Raw genomic sequence first — 17912 nt, 5'->3', positions numbered from 1 at the left:
GTGATACACACCTCATTCGAGACCCAAACATCATCGCACCTCCGGGGGCTTTGAGATTCCTCCTCCTCGAAGACACCAGTGTGACAACGGACCGTTTCTGAACATCAACAAATGCTGCACCACATCTTTTTTCTGAATGGAACATTAAAGACAAGCCACTGTGGCATGCAACCCAAACTATAGACCATACAGTAAACCACTGAACTGAATTCTGCGCTCCTTCAATGGAGGAGGAACTGTGGTGCCACGACCACGGAGCAACTCCGCAAGCGCCGCAATTCCCTCCCGTCCCCCGCACTAAACACGCCACCCGCACGCAGCGCACCCACGGAGTAGTGTCCTGACGGGGGGATCGCCTGGCACATCGGGTTTTAATCCAAAGGGCCCCTAGAGGGAGAGTCCCACGGTTTCCCGGTGCCAGGAGATTGGCCGACCCTCACAGGACGGGTTACATTGTGGTGCCTCTAAATTGGCTTAACATTGTATGGGCGCAGAAGGAAAAGGTTCCCTGGGCCAACCGCAATGAGGTACAACTCGGAGGGGAGAACGGAGGATGGAACATTTAGCAAGAAGGGCACAAGAGACGAAGGGACAATGGGTGGTCGCCGCAGCGGCCGCGCAGCACTCGATAGGGGACGGAGGGTGGCATATTAAGTAGGCAAAGTGCGGGAGCCCTTCCAGACAAAGGGGCAACGGGGGGTCACCGCCGCCCGCCACGCCGCAGCAGCCGCCATGCAGTACTCGGGGAGCGGGGGGGGGGATGGAGCGCGGCATATGGGGGGCGGGGGGAGGCGGTAACTGCAGGTAAGTGCACGATTGGCCGCGTGGTACAATGGCACCCCGGGACTTTGAAGTTAAGAGAATAAAAAATTAACCCGTAAAAACAAAGTTTTTCACTATAAATCCTTTATATGCGTGGCGGCTAGAGTCCTCTCGTCCTCTGGCTTGAGATGGCTGCCACCTATGGGTCAGATGATTGCCTGCCACCATTAAGCAATTGGTAATTAAATATAATTTATTTTTTCCTAAAAAGTGTAAAATTTTGGAAAAAAATTTTCACGAAAATAAATTGTCACGCACAACGAGTCTGTGTGCAAAATGTCAGCTCGATTGGATCACGGGAAGTGGGTTAAAAAACGACCGAAATATTTGCACGGTCGTAAGCGCGCAAGCAAGCAAGCAAGTTAACTTAATATAAAGGATTTAAAAAGAGCAGCCCGGGACGACTTCAGTCAGTTGTCTTCAACCTCCGGGCCGTCAGGACCCACTCCCTGCCATCCTGCCTCCTCAAGCCGCTTGGAGCCACCGCGTGATGCCAGCGAGTGCTGATACGAGGCATTGAGGGGTAAAGTCCTCTCTCGTCCTTCTCCCTCCGACTCTCACAGCGTCCGTGCGACGCCGTGAGTCCAGCATCGAGGTACGTGGTAGGACGCTTGAGTGACCGGGTTCGTAGGCAGACCCGGGCTAAGCCCTTCTTGCGACATATTCCCCCTCCAGGTAGTGTGTATTTGCGCCGTCAATAAACTTTAGTTCAGAGTATCGGTGCAGTGTGATTTCTGTGTGTGTGGGTAGAACGTCGGCGTGGTGTCTGCGATGTGCGTGTGGTGCGACTGCGCGGGCGGGACGGTGCGCGCGAGAGCGAGCGCAGGGCTGCAGCGTCGGTGTGGTGTTGGTAATCTGAGTGTGTGCGTGAGGCGCGCGCGCGCGTATTCAACCATAAACGGTCCGCCGACGCCCGCGTGTCGCGCGAATCTTAGGGCGGTGGAGGGGGGGAGTTAAAACCCCGCTCGCGCGTATCCCCGCGAGAACAATAGCATTAAAGGCGAGGCGCGCGCGCAAATTCGCGCAGCCCTTTAGCGCTCGCCTTTGTGCGAGACGAGCGCCTGCAGGGGCGCGCGCGTGCACGCAGCCGCCTTCGTATTCGTGGTGGTGCACGTGGGCGTGTGCGACATAACCCCGGGCGGTGGTGAGCCAGCCGGTTAGCGGGGCACTGGCGCGGGGCGGGGGGGGGCGATCACCCGATCGACGGGGGCCCGGTGAGAGGCGGCCGACGAGGAGGAGGAGGGGGGAGTGGAGGGGAGTGAGCGTCGCGCCCCGCCCGCTCACAGGGAGCGGGGACGCGGGCGTCGGCCCCCACAGAACAGCGACACGACACGAACTCTCTCGCCCGAAGCCCTCTCATCGCGGCCAGCAAACATCGACATTGGCACCGAGCTCCCGAACGGATTGCTGCCGCTGCCATTGTGCGCAAGGTTATAATCGAACCCATGCGCCTCCACCTCCGTGGCTCCCCGCACCGCGCGTCTCGTTAGGCCGCGCGATGAGTTCACGCCGCACAGGACGCCGGCGACAGCGTGGGGAGGGGGCGGTCTTGGCGAGGCGCTGCTGCGTCTTGAGAGTTCACGGGCAAAGTCTGCCCGAGTGCGGGGGGGAGATGGCGGGGCGGGGGGAGCGGGGAGCGAACTTCGCATGGGAATTCACATTCAGGCTGACGGCAGCTCCAGCGTCACCGTCAGAACGCATCACGACAATGGACACACATGGCGGACGATGTGAAAAAGAGAGAGTGAGAATGTTTACGCGACGCGTAACAATTCACTGCGTACGAGTTTAACAACCTGAGCAAATACGGCGTTGAAGGTGCACAGCTCTTGTTGTGCATATAATAAACCAACTTGGAAACGTGCCGATGTATCCTTACAGGTAACTTGATGTTTATTTGAACAGTACGCCCTTTCCAAGTTACCCCTTTGGACATTTTGCGAGTAAATGTTTTGACAACGCGAAGATGGACGCAACGCCTTGTAGAGGTGCTGATGGTGACGATGACGAAGTGATGGGCTGGGGTCGCCATGTCACAATAACATCGCCGCGTGGCTCGCAGTTTTTAGTTCTCAGTTTCATTTATTTGGTATAGTCCTGTGAGCCATTCGGCTCTTGAATCGGGTGCAACCGCAACAAAAAATTTAAATCACGTCTAAAGATAAAATAATAAATTAAAATAATAGCGACGTTTCGATTGCAACACAAGCAATCATCATCAGGCATAATGATTGCTTGTGTTGCAATCGAAACGTCGCTATTATTTTAATTTATTATTTTATCTTTAGACGTGACTTAACCAAAAGAACCAAAGAATAATTCCTGCAGTCACGAAAGCTCCAAAATTAAGATTGAAAAATTTTAAACATGAACAAGAAAACATCTTCAAGTGACTATGCGCAAACATAAAAATCCAGGAAAAGACGGCAAAAACATCTTCCAGAAAAAAGCACCGTAAACCAACGCTGTGTGCAAAAATCCCAGTGGGATGCAAGTCAAACAACAAACAACCACAAGACAACTTAGATTAATGCCATCATTCTAACTCCGTACTACAACAACCAAACATGGCGAAACCAAAAAACGCTTTCCAAATCACCAAAATAAAGCCATAATAGCAATGTAACAGTGATCATAGGAACTGTGACCGAAATTTCACAATAAACGACATAAGCAACATGTCCCACCAAAACCCTTGTAGCCATAGCTGGCTGCACGAGTCACTCCACAACAGTAGGAGCATCGGTTTGAGTATCAAAAATTCCCAATGCACCTTTAAAGATTAGCAGACTAAAGTCCAAGTCTAGATTTGAAGCTTTCGTGACTGCAATGATTCATACTCTTAGGTTTTTTTCGGTAAAGTCACGTAGGTAAAAAATGAAATTAAAATTAATAAAAGTAATAATAGAAACAAAATAATTAATTTTAATTAAATTTTTCACCTACGTGACTTTACCGAAAAAAACCCATGAGTATAAAGTCCAAGTCTCCGCGGCCTGGTCGCCACCTTTCCGGAGAGAGGCGTCTCCCCAGCTCCGAGTGCAGGGCGATCTTCCGACCGGCATCGCCACACTGCGCGCGTCCAATGCGGCCGTCCTCACTCGCGCAATCATCCCCATCGTATGGAGTCCTTTTGACCTTTAGCGCCGCCTCGCCCTGGCTACGCGGGTCCCAGCCCTGCGAGCCGAGACGACGCTGCACGCGCCCACCGGGGATGAGCCGGTATCCTGGACAGCGTTTCCTTTGGGTGTGTTGGGGAACAATGGAGCCAAATTGTGAGTGATTCGCTTTGGCAACGCAGTGTTTTAATTTGGTGTTTAATGTGCCGGGGCCACTCACCCACCACGGTCGTTTAATAGACATATAACTAGGCAAAGATTCCCCATATAGCGTTGACCACACTGGAGAGGCAAGTGCAATTAGCGAGCACGGAACACGAGGGGGAGGGAGGCCAGCACCACGCCCGGTCGCCTTTGTCCCCCGAATACTGGTGTTTACACAACGCACCAGGTACTCATTCAAGGCTCAGTGAACCTAGGTGAGACCCCGAACCGGTGAAAATATTGGTCGTGAGTGTGAATTGAATGCGAGTAAACAGATTCGTAGTGCAGTGCGCTAACCACTGCGCCACCACTCCTCACAGAGTCACCACGCACAGGCGACTCAACGCGAGATCCTGATTGGAGGGTTGACTTGGCCCATCATCCTTCCAGTGTCACTAAAATAAGCACCGCATTACGGCAAAGCCAACAGCTTTTGTTATGAAGATAGACTCATCCCCGCCATATGAATGTGGAGTTTCCATCACTGGCTCTGGAGGACTGTAATCGGGAGGTGAGCACCAATGCTTCAATGTTCATTTGAACAGGGAACCCCTTTGACTTTGACATAACACCAAACCCAATGTCCTTCTATGACCTAAAACTCGCACGTAGGTTGCAGAACGGTGTTCGCCTGCCTTCCTAGAACAGGGCGAGATGTTAATAAGTACATCAGCAGTTTGCCGTGCGCTATAAACCCCAACTCTTGCTATGGTCATATATATTGCTGGCGCTAACAGCGAGATAGCGCGGCTGCGATGACGACCAAGTTCCACTGCACGCCCGCAGCGGCTCCCAGTCGTGCGTGTTGCCGGCCGTCGAGCAGGAGAGCCGGGGGCGATGCCGCCGCTGTCCCTTACGAATCCAGCGGGAGACGCGGTCCGTCCTCTGTTACGGAACGGGATTTTAAACGTTGCGGCTCGAGACGGTGCTGAGCGTCGCGCGCGGGGCTCGAGTTGCGGAGAGGTGCTGGTGGGGGGGGAGGGGGTCAGCTTTCTCGAGGCGCTGCCAATTGCGAGCGGGCAAAGTTCGCCGACGCGGGGCTGGGTGTGCGTGCGACGGGGGAGGGTCTGGGCACCGGCTCCTTATAAGCCTCTCCTGCCGCAGGCTCCGAGCGCCCGAGGAGCTGAGCTGTAGCGCCGCGCCGCCGCACATTGAACTCTGCACTCGAGGTCAAGAAGGCAGCCTGGAGAGCCAGTGGGACCACGTTTCAGAAGAGCGGGGAGCTAACGGATTTGGTCTCAAGCGCCTCTTATGTAAGCGGTCGTCTTAGATGAACGAAGGGGAGCACGCGGTGACGGCGGCGGCGGCTCGCGAAGCGCGCGCGTGAAACGACCGAGAAGCCCTGGTCCCGTGCGCAACTGCGAGGCGAAGGTCAGTGGCCGCTTCGCGCGGAGTGAGCGGGGAGCCCGGCCGCCCAACGTCAGTCGCGCACACGGCACCGCACCTGCAATTGGCGCGTCAATCGCCTCGATCCAACGTTGTTCAGACGTTCCTCGCGCACGAGAGGACACAACCGAAATGTTGTGATCAGGCGCGACCTACCTTAATTAACGTTGCGTATAAGACAGCGTTTACGGTTGGGACTTTCTAAACTCAGTGCATTATTCGCCGCGTAATATCACTGTTCGGCAGAACGTTTCAAGATCGGGGTGGTATTGTAAACAAGGTTTGGATAAGAATATTAAATATAGTCGTTTTACGGGATTAGATCATACATTAGATTTAATAATTCCAGTACTTTGGAAACCAACGATGCACGCAGTCGACCGTAGCTGCTTCAGCTCGCGTTTGTTGAATTGACACGCACGCATTAAACCCAAACAATCAACAACATACATTTGTTTTGCGTGAGTGCAATGTTTCGGTACGAACTCGACTCTGTACGTTGTGTGGCGCGTCACGTTCACGTGAGCCGGGCTCGCTTTGCTCGATAAGCTCGCAACGACGTCCTCGCACGCGGGCAGACGGCCATGCAGCCACAGACAGGCCGAGGCAGCGGAGTTGAACTGCGACCTCGGCCTCTGGGGGCTTCTCTCGGGCTGTGGTGACCGCGGGGAGGCTGAATGAGTGGATCATTATTATTGTTATTGTTGTGTTGGACGCAGTCGCCCTCCAGCAATAACGGAGGGCAGAGGAGCGACGCTCACAACGACGAGCGGAGCGCCGGGCGTTTATAACAGAGAAAGTGGGCACAGTGGGGGACACATATGGTGCATCTGGCAGTGATCTCAGTGAGTCAACCCATAACACCTGGGTCTGTTCCGTGACCTCCTGCGAGCGAGCCTTCGACACTTCACCTGGCCTCAAAGTGCACCAAGCATGGCACAAACGCCGTGGAAAACACAAATAAATTGGGCATCTCCTCCCGCTACCGTTAAACACGACAGGACCCTCGAGAAAAAAAAGATCCTACTCTATTTCGTACGGTGCGAAAGAAGTTCCCGCTTGAGAAAGAGACGCAGGAGCGCACACTTGATTAGCCATGATCAGTCCACCGCTTGACGAAGGTGCCACAGCGAGTTTTTGGTTCGGCGTGCCGAGAAGATCGAGCGAGCCCGAGCGTGAGTGCCGTAGAGCGAGAGAGAGGTTGGGAATCGCAGCTTCACTCAAGCGGAACGTTCCTTTTCACGGCCGCTGTTCGTCCCAGGGTGTGAGAGGCACATCAGGGGTCACGGTGTTCCACGCGGGGTGAGTCAGCCCCGGCTTGCCGTACCACCGCTGTTTTCTAGGGATACGGGGGGTGGGGGGATAAATCATCGAATGGCAAAATGGAAACTCGTGGAATTTTGACGGTGTTCGCCGGCGTGGATTGTGCCATAGGGCACGCATGGTCGTGACTGCCGGCAGCTTGCAATGCGACCGCATTGTTGACATCGATTCAGCAGTATCAGCGGGAGACTCGCTCGCCCTTTCTCGCGGGCATTCCGAGCGTAGCGGGATCTGTATTCTTATGGAAATCGCTTTGTCCGTGGAGCAAAATGCACCCAGCCATACAATTATACCTTAAATGCGAGTGTATACTGCGGGCATCGTTTGACTCATTTCCTGTGCCAGAATTCCCAACCAACGCTGATTCTGCACGGATTTAAACTCCAAATTTTGCCAAATTCCCAAATTACACCGCAAATGACTCAATCGTCGCCTCTGACTGAAAAGACACTGCTCCGGATCACTGTTACAAATGATACTTTATCCTGGTCTCGTCAGTTCTCATCTTCACAATCAAAATGAAACCAAATAAACGTGAAACTTTAGCCCCGGTTTGTGACCTGATGCTGCGTTTCCGCGACCCCTTGAAAGGGTGTCTGCTCGGTTCGCGAGCCGGGACCCGCAGGCCCTGCTCGCGTTTCCACGGCTGCCCTGCTACACAGTGTGCAGCAGAAGGCAGGGCAGCAACATCCACTGTTGTACTGTTCTTATACGCGTCCAGGTATATGCTCTCCCGCCTTCCTTGTCAACCTACACTGACCATTGTAGTGAAGTATGGTCGAATAAACCACAGGAATGACAAGAGGGCAGCGTAGTTACACCGAGTAGCGCCTTCCCCCTTGAGACTACGAAAGTTGGTGGATGAGTTTCATATTTAAGAGACCAAATATGTTGAACGTTTTTTTTCCTGAATTAATTTAGAGGTTTGGGCTATTTAAAACAAGGTTGAATATCGCGGGGCACATGTATAGAGTGAGCTGATGGACCCAGTCCAACCTTCAATGAGTGCACGAAAAGAACGGTGTAACCAGCGCCGATTGGAAGAGCGTGGATAGGAGGCTCTGTCGGGCAGCCAAAGGAGAGAAGCCCGTACGATGTGTGGGATCGTTCCGAGCGGAGGTGTTCCCCGCAGCCAGGAGGTGATGGGGTGCGGGCTTAGGGCCAACGAACTCCTCCACCGTTGACCAAAACCCGGACAGATAACTCAGTGAGCCCCGGGCTCGTATCAAAACTGTGCGATATCCTGCGATAAAGAGCAACGCGATACCGCTACCAGATCTCGCTACAAATCAATTCCTGCCACTCAGACTCAGATGCCAAATCCCGGAATGTTCGCCGGGTCAAACCCGGCCAGGTGGCCACCCTGTGCGGACTGGATGCTGTTTCACTGCGAGCTGACGCTGCCAGTGCGACACAGTAGTCGCTGGCGAAGATAAATCAAGACGTACAAGCCCTGCTGCTTGTGCTGGACGGATAGAGCGTCGGTTAAATGACCTCACCGAGACACTATTACGAGCTGCCATATTCTGTGGGGGGGAAAATATTTCCGGTTCTTTTTTGATGCGGGAGCAATCATCGCTAAACACAGACGAAATCCAGCCGACACTGATCCTTCCCGAGCAGCAGAGCATCCACGTCTCTGTGGGACGCGTACGAAGGCGCTGAAGATGATGACCCCCCTCGTCCCGCCGTCCACGCCCCGTGCGCCGCGCATCTCCCCCAGCTGACTATCTGCTGCGCTGCCAATAAGGGATGGGAGGGTCAAGGCGCTTGAGTGCGTCTGTTGAGGCTGCCTCGGTCGAGTTCGCCAGTCCCCGAGCTACTGCTGCTGCTTTGGAATGCGATCGTCTGGCCCCATCGCAGCTGATGCTGCCTCGGCAGTATTCCAAATGTCCAGCATTGCCCTACTTGTCCAGTACCCCATCCTTTGTAAATCTCTCAGTGCAGTGAGTATGGAGGACAGAACACAAGCGCTGCTGTCGGAACCGGTGTCGCTTCCTTATTTGGCGTCTCTAAAGGGCCCAGGTCTCAGACCCATCTCACAATGCAGGTGTAACCACTGCTTAGTACATCCCCACTTTGGCTTGAGAGATAATATAATGGGTTTACCGTAGCCCCTTCCACAGACGAACAAACGCTGATGAGAAACTATGAATCCGGTCTGCACTATCGTTGCGAGAAAAAAGAGTGGAGAATTCTCCTTGCCATCGAACACGGATTTGTGCCACTTCTGCGTTTACGTCGTGAGTCTTCGCGGTCAGCTCGTAACAAGTGATTGACATCATTGGAACCTCATTTGCCAGTAAAAAATATGATAATAGGTTTTTTACCCTTCTATCTGGCAACAAAACTGACACCTTTTTTTACAAGGAGTCATGTTTGCATAGACCACAATACCTGCAGCCATAATGCAAACAAAAATTGGCATTGTCTTTGAGTTGTGCGCCGTTTGGCGTCATCTGGTCCAACTCATGTGAGACTAGGCTCTAAGGAAAGCTGTCTCGGGTGTGGACCAATCAACTTCAAGGACAGTGCATATATTATCAGAGTTATGTTTTTGGTTTGCATTATGGCTGCAGGTATTGTGGTCTATGCAAACATGACTCCTTGTAAAAAAAGGTGTCCGTTTTGTTGCCAGATAGAAGGGTAAAAAAACAATTATCAAGCGATTTACCTGTTTACTGGGACTTCGTGAACGTAGTTGTTGGAAATCTGTTTTCAATGCCTGACCTATTCTCGATGAAATTGGCTACGCGTGTTTCTAAGGTATTCATAGCCCCAGACGCCATGCTGCTGCTGGGGTATTTTAAGCTCGCAGCTTTCGCTGAGCACCCGCTCCGTGTCGCCTCGCGCTGGCCTTGTTCCTGTCGGGACGCCGCTGAGCTGATTTGTGAATTCACAGTCCTGGATCAATCGGCTGCTGGATGAACACCACCCCCAAACCGTGTTGGGCAGGGCGGCGGGGGCGGGGGGGATCTTCTTCATCACACTGGGCAGTGTGGGTTGGTGAAAGGCAGAGGTGGGGGGCGCGTTAGGGACGGGTTCAGATATCGCTCGCCACCGATGTTAACCGTGGCTTGGAAGTGAACTCTGGACGGCGGGGTCGCAGCGTGGCGCGCTGACCACACTGGGCCATCGCTCCCCACTGTGACTGCGTGCCGTAGTTGACTTGTCAATAGGCCCTCTCTGTCGAGTGGGACTGGTGACGTGTGGTGGTGGTGACAGAGTAGCCCTGTTGAAGGGCACGTGACCTCTCGTCGCCCTGCCAATGTCGGTTTTTTTAATTTACATGTCCGTGTTGAATTTTTTTCTAGCCACTTTCCATTTAACTAAAGCGTTCATTTCCACCCCACTGCTGCCTCTGTCAGCACATTCCACAGCAGTGTCGGATGTGCCCTGAGGGCGTCCGAGGAGAGCGGGTGCCCTCAGAGCGCTTTCCCTTAGAGCGCGTGCCCGCGGTCATCTCGTAACAAGCCCTTAGAGCGCGTGCCGCGGTGAGGCCGTTTGCTCCTCGGCTCCGTGGCAGCTCCAACCGCGGGACAGATACGTGGCTGGGTTGAGCAGTGATCATCGTCGCCGTTGTGGAAACGAATTTCACGATCGAAGACGCAACAGACAATACCTCGGCAAGAATGAAGGAAGCAAAACAATGCGGCCGATTAGAAGAAACGAGGATAGGAAGAGATGATAAATACGAGCGGTAAAGAGAACGCGGTTTCAGCTTTACACAACGCCGCGACTGTGCGTTGGCTTGCGACGGGGTGCGACGATTGCACGGCGCGTGAAGAATCGACTGCGGGTGACGGAGAGAGGTGGGATGTGAAGTGGGGGAGGGCCCAGCTGGCGGTGCCGTCAGGGGGAGAGAACTTCGATCTCGAGAGGGAGCGGCCGCCCGCCCGCTGCGTGCGGGGGCGGTGAGGTGCTGGAGGGAGGCGGAGGAGAGCGCAGCACGTGTCGGGCCAAGGGAGGAGAAATGAAGTCAGAGACGGAGGAAGGAGACGAATACTTTTTAAAACAAAGGAGGGCAAAGTGGTGATTGGTCGTTGCTTGACAGTGCAGCAGCAGAGCGCTGCGAGGATGTGGCTGTGGCGTTCGAGTATTTGCGCTGCCGCGGATGAGAATGTGATGAGTCAGTGCGTCTCGCGGTTTAGACGCACACCACCACTGGTGGCCCTGTGCCAGTAGCGGAAATTCCACGTTCCCATGGTGGGAGCCAGTCTTTCCGGAGGACAACCACTGTTGGCTTCCTGCAAAGTGATACGCGTCGATTTGACCCGGTGTAGGAGGTCAGCTGCAGTGTCCCTCTCCAGCGTTTAATTAATTGTGTGACCACATGATTCTGAGCCAAGCGTTTTGACCACAGCGCCCACTGGCCAGACGTATACGTACCCACACCACAGCGTGCGCCAAAATAAATAACGCGCGCGATCTTAGGCCTGCTGTTGCTGCTACTGCAGCAGCCAGTGGAGCAAAATTCACTCAGTAGCTTTGTGACCTCGAATGGCCTGGGTCACGGCGATGTCATCGATTGCATTTCTATTCATTTTACAGACGGCACCCCCTCCGGACCACTGACGGCACCATGACCTCAGCCCGGCGACCCGGATCAGCCGCATGAGTTCAATTCCGAAGCCTCTCCGTCGACGGCTGGAAACAGGTACTCCTCCGCGATTGATAATTGTTTTTTTACCCTTCTATCTCGCAACAAAACTGACACCTTTTTTACAAGGAGTCATGTTTTCATAGACCACAATACCTGCAGTCATAATACAAACAAAAGACATAACTCTGATAATGTGCATTGTCCTTGAAGTTGATTGGTCCACACCCGAGACAGCTTTCCTTAGAGCCTAGTTTCACATGAGTTGGACCAGATGACGCCAAAAGGTTATTTAACCCAATTTCCGAGCGCACGGCCCAAAGATCCAACACGCCAGGCGGCGGTAGATGAGAGTGAACACGACTCTTGAATGGGGCTTTGGGAAAGAGGCCGCGGGAGGGAATTCTGAAGTTGAGCAGCGCCGGGGAAGAAGCGGCAGACGAGGCAAGACCCGGCACACGGGAGACGCTGTTTCTGCTGTGAGCAGAATTATCCCTTTATTTGTGAACTTTATAAGAATCCCACGGAGATTAATGGGCAGTGTTTGATTCCTGACCGGTCTATCAAGTGGAGGTGTGTGAATCGAGCCCTATATGATAAACGTTCGCATGTCAGGGCGTATTGTTGTTGTTGTTGTTGTTCTTCTTGGTTCTTTCGGTAAAGTCACGTAGAAGGGAAGTAATAAAATAATAAAAAATAAAACATAATAAAAAATAATTCTCACGACGTTTCAGCCACAACGCAAGCAGCCGTCCTCAGGTGAAGAACAGGTCTGTCGAGAAGACAGAGTCTGAATGACAACCCCAGGCTTGGAGCGTCTTTTTAAGCTGGGTTGGAGGGGGGGGAGAGCGCCTTGACAAAATAATTTGCATATCAAGAGGAATTTAGCAAATGTATAAGCTGGGTTGGAGGTGGAAGAAGAGCGCCTTGACAAAATAATTTGCATATCAAGAGGAATTTAGCATATTTATGGGAAATGCGTAGGAGGTGGGCTGGGGGGTTTCAAAGTCATATTATGCCCTGAGAGGTGAACAGCGATGGGCACCATCGTCGATTGAGATGGCCACGCGGAATCTGTCGATTGAGCCCGATGGGCGCTTGCGATGAAGCTCGGAGCTCACACGCAGACGCGTGCGGTGCCCACAGAGAATATTCCAGATGTAACTCCTCGTCCCCCCTTGCAGGAGTGTATCAATGGTGTTATGGAACAGCTGGCGATGTGTCGTCAAAGCTACATATGGCAGTGTACAGCAAGACATTAAACTCTTATCACGATGTAGTTAAGCATAACATCAAGTCACGTAGAAGGGAAGTAATAAAATAATAAAAATAAAACATAATAAAATGAAATAATTCTCACGACGTTTCGGCTACAACGCAAGCAGCCGTCTTCAGGTGAGAATTATTTCATTTCATTATGTTTTATTTTTATTATTTTATTATTTCCCTTCTACGTGACTTTACCGAAAGAACCAAGAAGATGAATCCCTGCAGTCACGAAAGCTTTAAATCGAAACATAACATCAAGTTGTTCGGTCATCGCCAGGTCTGAGTAACACTTGATAAACTGATAACAATCGTCCTCTTAGGCTTTTTCGGTAAAGTCACGTAGGTAAGAAATACAAATAAAAGTAATAGAAGTGATACAATAATAAATCACGACGTTTCGGAGGCAACACAAGCTTCCGTCTTCAGGTGGAACCGTCACAACACAATTGCTGTATCAAGTAAACAGAGAAGTCCCAACAGACCCGACCTTGTATATATACTGGTTAAGCAATCGTGCTGTGACGGTTCCACCTGAAGACGGAAGTTTGTGTTGCCTCCGAAACGTCGTGATGTATTATTTTATTACTTCTATAAATTGTATTATTTATTTCTACCTACGTGACTTTACCGACAAAAGCCTAAGAGTATGAATCCTTGCAGTCACGAAAGCTTCAAATCTAGAATTGATAATAATCGATGTTGACGAGGCCACGTGGGTTTAACCGGACAGAAGCTACTCAGGAGGCCCCGTGCCTCAGAGGTCAGGGCACGGATCTGGCACCGCTCAAAGTGAGGCTATGAATCAAAATTCACTGCGAGGGAGTGGACACTGAGTCGATACTAGTCAGCGGACTCACTACGAGGGAGTCTGCACGAGCTAGTCGATGGCCTCAGCCCAGTCACCGATGACTGCACCATGAAAAAATTAACCCGTAAAAACAAAGTTTTTCACTATAAATCCTTTATATGCGTGGCGGCTAGAGTCCTCTCGTCCTCTGGCTTGAGATGGCTGCCACCTATGGGTCAGATGATTGCCTGCCACCATTAAGCAATTGGTAATTAAATATAATTTATTTTTTCCTAAAAAGTGTAAAATTTTGGAAAAAAAATATTTCACGAAAATAAATTGTCACGCACAACGAGTCTGTGTGCAAAATGTCAGCTCGATTGGATCACGGGAAGTGGGTTAAAAACGACCGAAAGATTTGCACGGTCGTAAGCGCGCAAGGAAGCAAGTGAACTTAATATAAAGGATTTTAAAAAAACCCACTCGGCTCAATATTCGGGATCTGCTCGTTCACGGTGTGTGGGGAGGTTCGTCCCCTGAGTGGTTTTCTGACAAAGTTGTCGTCCCGTCAAAGCCTCTCGACCCCCCCCACCCCACCGCGAGATCTCAGAATGGATTCGTCGTCACGTGACTTCACGCTGATGAACGAAAACTTGAATAAATGATAGGGAGGGGATTGCCACGTCATTATGTAAATCAAATTCACACGGCTAATTTTTGAATCCATACTTACAAATGTACCCCCCAAACACTCTGCCATCGCCTTGTAAATGTACCACTTCACGTAGCCTGCGCACAGCGTGCCGAGTTTGGAATATATCCGACACCACGCCTCTCTCTGTAATCTCGGGCGCTCTGCCCCTCACAGGGGCCGTCAGCCCAGCTCAAGGGACCGGCACCAGCCCCCCCCCCCCCCCCCCATTTAACGACGGTGCCACGCAGCTTGCGTGTCGCGCGTAGCGGCACGCTGCGTGAGACGGGCGCGGCAGGCTCGGGCTGAGCGTGTCCGCGTGGTCTGCGTGGTCTGCGTTTGTCTCCGCGGCGTGCGGAGACGGCAGTAGCCGGAGTCCTCACCCCACTCTCACATCGGAGTCTCCGTGGGGTGCGGTGCAGACGGATCCCCTGTCAGCCGGGCCGGACCATCAAAGACGACAAATTGAAATCTGCGTACCGGGCAGTGATGCTCGGTGCGTTGTTAACGCGTCTAGAGGAATCATGACCACGAGGTTCCAAGCACCTAATACATTACGAGAGGGGGGATGTAACCGGAATACATTCGAAATTAACAATATTTGTTTTTGATTTGAAGTTTTTGTGACTGCAAAGATCCGTACTCTTTGGTTCTTTCGGTAAAGTCACGTAGGTGAAAATTAAATGAAATAAAAAAATGATGAAAACTGAATAAGATGAATAGATTAGTTGTTTTCATTTTTTCTTTCATTTTATTTTCACCTAAGTGACTTTACCGAAACAACCAAAGAGTCATGTTTGTTGTATCCCTGTGTAAATCCACTGCTGCGTGTAGACCTTGCCATACAATGCCAGTCGTAAGAGTTGTTTGACCATACTTCACCACGCTGGTCATTGCGAGTTGATGAAGAGAGGGGCCCAGGACCGGTTTAAATTCCACTCGTCCAGCGATGTCAGCCTTGGCCAGGAATTAAACTCGCCGAGTGCGAAACCACTGCGCCTAAAATACACGCAAGGCAAACAAATTTTAAGGAGGCTCTGATAATCTTGGCTGCAGACGCCGTGTAAGCAGTGCGGTGGTGTCGCACATGTAAGGGCTGTAGCGTGATGTGGTCTTGTAGATGGTACGTGTTGGTGTCCTGTAGCTGGTACGTGTTGTTGTGTTGTAGCTGGTACGTGTTGGTGTCCTGTAGCTGGTACGTGTTGTTGTCCTGTAGCTGGTACGTGTTGTTGTGTTGTAGCTGGTACGTGTTGTTGTGTTGTAGCTGGTACGTGTTGGTGTCCTGTAGCTGGTACGTGTTGGTGTCCTGTAGCTGGTACGTGTTGGTGTCCTGTAGCTGGTACGTGTTGGTGTCCTGTAGCTGGTACGTGTTGGTGTATTGTAGCTGGTACGTGTTGGTGTCCTGTAGCTGGTACGTGTTGGTGTCCTGTAGCTGGTACGTGTTGTTGTGCTGTAGCTGGTACGTGTTGTTGTGTTGTAGCTGGTACGTGTTGTTGTGTTGTAGCTGGTACGTGTTGTTGTGTTGTAGCTGGTACGTGTTGTTGTGTTGTAGCTGGTACGTGTTGTGTTGTAGCTGGTACGTGTTGGTGTCCTGTAGCTGGTACGTGTTGGTGTCCTGTAGCTGGTACGTGTTGTTGTGTTGTAGCTGGTACGTGTTGTTGTGTTGTAGCTGGTACGTGTTGGTGTCCTGTAGCTGGTACGTGTTGTTGTGTTGTAGCTGGTACGTGTTGTTGTGTTGTAGCTGGTACGTGTTGTGTTGTAGCTGGTACGTGTTGGTGTCCTGTAGCTGGTACGTGTTGTTGTGCTGTAGCTGGTACGTGTTGGTGTCCTGTAGCTGGTACGTGTTGTTGTGTTGTAGCTGGTACGTGTTGTTGTGTTGTAGCTGGTACGTGTTGGTGTCCTGTAGCTGGTACGTGTTGGTGTCCTGTAGCTGGTACGTGTTGTTGTGCTGTAGCTGGTACGTGTTGTTGTATTGTAGCTGGTACGTGTTGTTGTGTTGTAGCTGGTACGTGTTGGTGTCCTGTAGCTGGTACGTGTTGGTGTCCTGTAGCTGGTACGTGTTGTTGTGTTGTAGCTGGTACGTGTTGTTGTATTGTAGCTGGTACGTGTTGTTGTGTTGTAGCTGGTACGTGTTGTTGTCCTGTAGCTGGTACGTGTTGGTGTCCTGTAGCTGGTACGTGTTGGTGTCCTGTAGCTGGTACGTGTTGTTGTCCTGTAGCTGGTACGTGTTGTTGTGTTGTAGCTGGTACGTGTTGTTGTGTTGTAGCTGGTACGTGTTGTTGTCCTGTAGCTGGTACGTGTTGGTGTGGTGTAGCTGGTACGTGTTGTTGTATTGTAGCTGGTACGTGTTGTTGTGGTGTAGCTGGTACGTGTTGGTGTGTTGTAGCTGGTACGTGTTGTTGTGTTGTAGCTGGTACGTGTTGTTGTATTGTAGCTGGTACGTGTTGTTGTGGTGTAGCTGGTACGTGTTGGTGTGTTGTAGCTGGTACGTGTTGTTGTGGTGTAGCTGGTACGTGTTGGTGTATTGTAGCTGGTACGTGTTGTTGTATTGTAGCTGGTACGTGTTGTTGTGTTGTAGCTGGTACGTGTTGTTGTGTTGTAGCTGGTACGTGTTGTTGTGTTGTAGCTGGTACGTGTTGTGTTGTAGCTGGTACGTGTTGTTGTGTTGTAGCTGGTACGTGTTGTTGTGGTGTAGCTGGTACGTGTTGTTGTCCTGTAGCTGGTACGTGTTGTTGTGTTGTAGCTGGTACGTGTTGTTGTGTTGTAGCTGGTACGTGTTGTTGTCCTGTAGCTGGTACGTGTTGTTGTGTTGTAGCCTAGGGTTGGACCCACGTGCATCAGGCGTCGAGGTGAAATGACACCGTCTGTAACCGTTGGGGTTGTTGGAAGAGTTATGGACATCTTCTGGATATAAACAGAACGTAAGACGAGTTAATGTGTACATACGGATCCCCGGTTTGTTCTGCTATGTAAACCTATATTTAACGTACATCATTCAGGAAGCGAGTCCAGCTGTTAAAAATAAACTGGCACAAACCCGCGCCGCGAAAATAAGATTCCCCAATAAAGATCTCCGTCAGCACCCAAGTGAACCACACGGACATCCCTTAAGATGGAGAGGCTCGGGTGGCAATGCACCGCCTCTTGCCTTGCTGGCAGCTTCGCAAATTCCGTGTTCGGAGCGACGCTAAGAGATCCCGACTCAATGAAGCGACCTGAACAGGTAGATGACATGTTCTTTGGTTCTTTCGGTAAAGTCACGTAGAAGGGAAATAATAAAATAATAAAAATACAACATAATAAAATAATTCTCACGACGTTTCGGCCACAACGCAAGCAGCCGTCCTCAGGTGAAGAACAGGTCTGTCGGAAAGACAGCGTCCGAAACGTCGTGATTTAATTTTAATTTTCTTACCTACGTGACTTTACCGAAATAACCAAAGAACATGTCTTTCCAACAGACCTGTTCTTCACCTGAGGACGGCTGCTTGCGTTGTGGCCGAAACGTCGTGAGAATTGTATTTTATTATGTTTTATTTTGATTATTTAATTATTTCCCTTCTACGTGACTTTACCGAAAGAACCAATAAGATGAATCCCTGCAGTCACGAAAGCTTTAAATCGAAAGGTAAATGACATGTTCTTTGGTTCTTTCGCTAAAGTCACGTAGGTAAGAAAATTTAAATTAAATCCCGACGTTTCGGGCGCAAC

The 17912-nt window shown here is 51.2% G+C and overlaps 1 protein-coding gene across 3 annotated transcripts in view; it reads left to right on the top strand.

The window, feature by feature from the left end:
- The first annotated feature begins 5260 nt into the window (after nt 1–5260).
- CFTR (CF transmembrane conductance regulator) overlaps nt 5261–17912 on the top strand; it is a 79869-nt gene continuing 67217 nt past the window's right edge. For 2 of the 3 annotated variants that reach the window (XM_078613070.1, XM_078613067.1), the window contains exons 1-2: nt 5261–5516; nt 11406–11511. The gene's annotated coding sequence lies outside the window, so the exon portion shown is untranslated. The remainder of the gene's footprint in view (nt 5517–11405; nt 11512–17912) is intronic. The other variant, XM_078613068.1, reaches the window with a different exon arrangement.

Source organism: Lampetra planeri, chromosome 40, assembly GCF_965212315.1.
Source record: "Lampetra planeri chromosome 40, kcLamPlan1.2.h2, whole genome shotgun sequence".
Taxonomy (NCBI): domain Eukaryota; kingdom Metazoa; phylum Chordata; class Hyperoartia; order Petromyzontiformes; family Petromyzontidae; genus Lampetra; species Lampetra planeri.
Note: the sequence above shows the minus strand (reverse complement) of the source record. Positions and strands in the feature narration are given on the sequence as shown.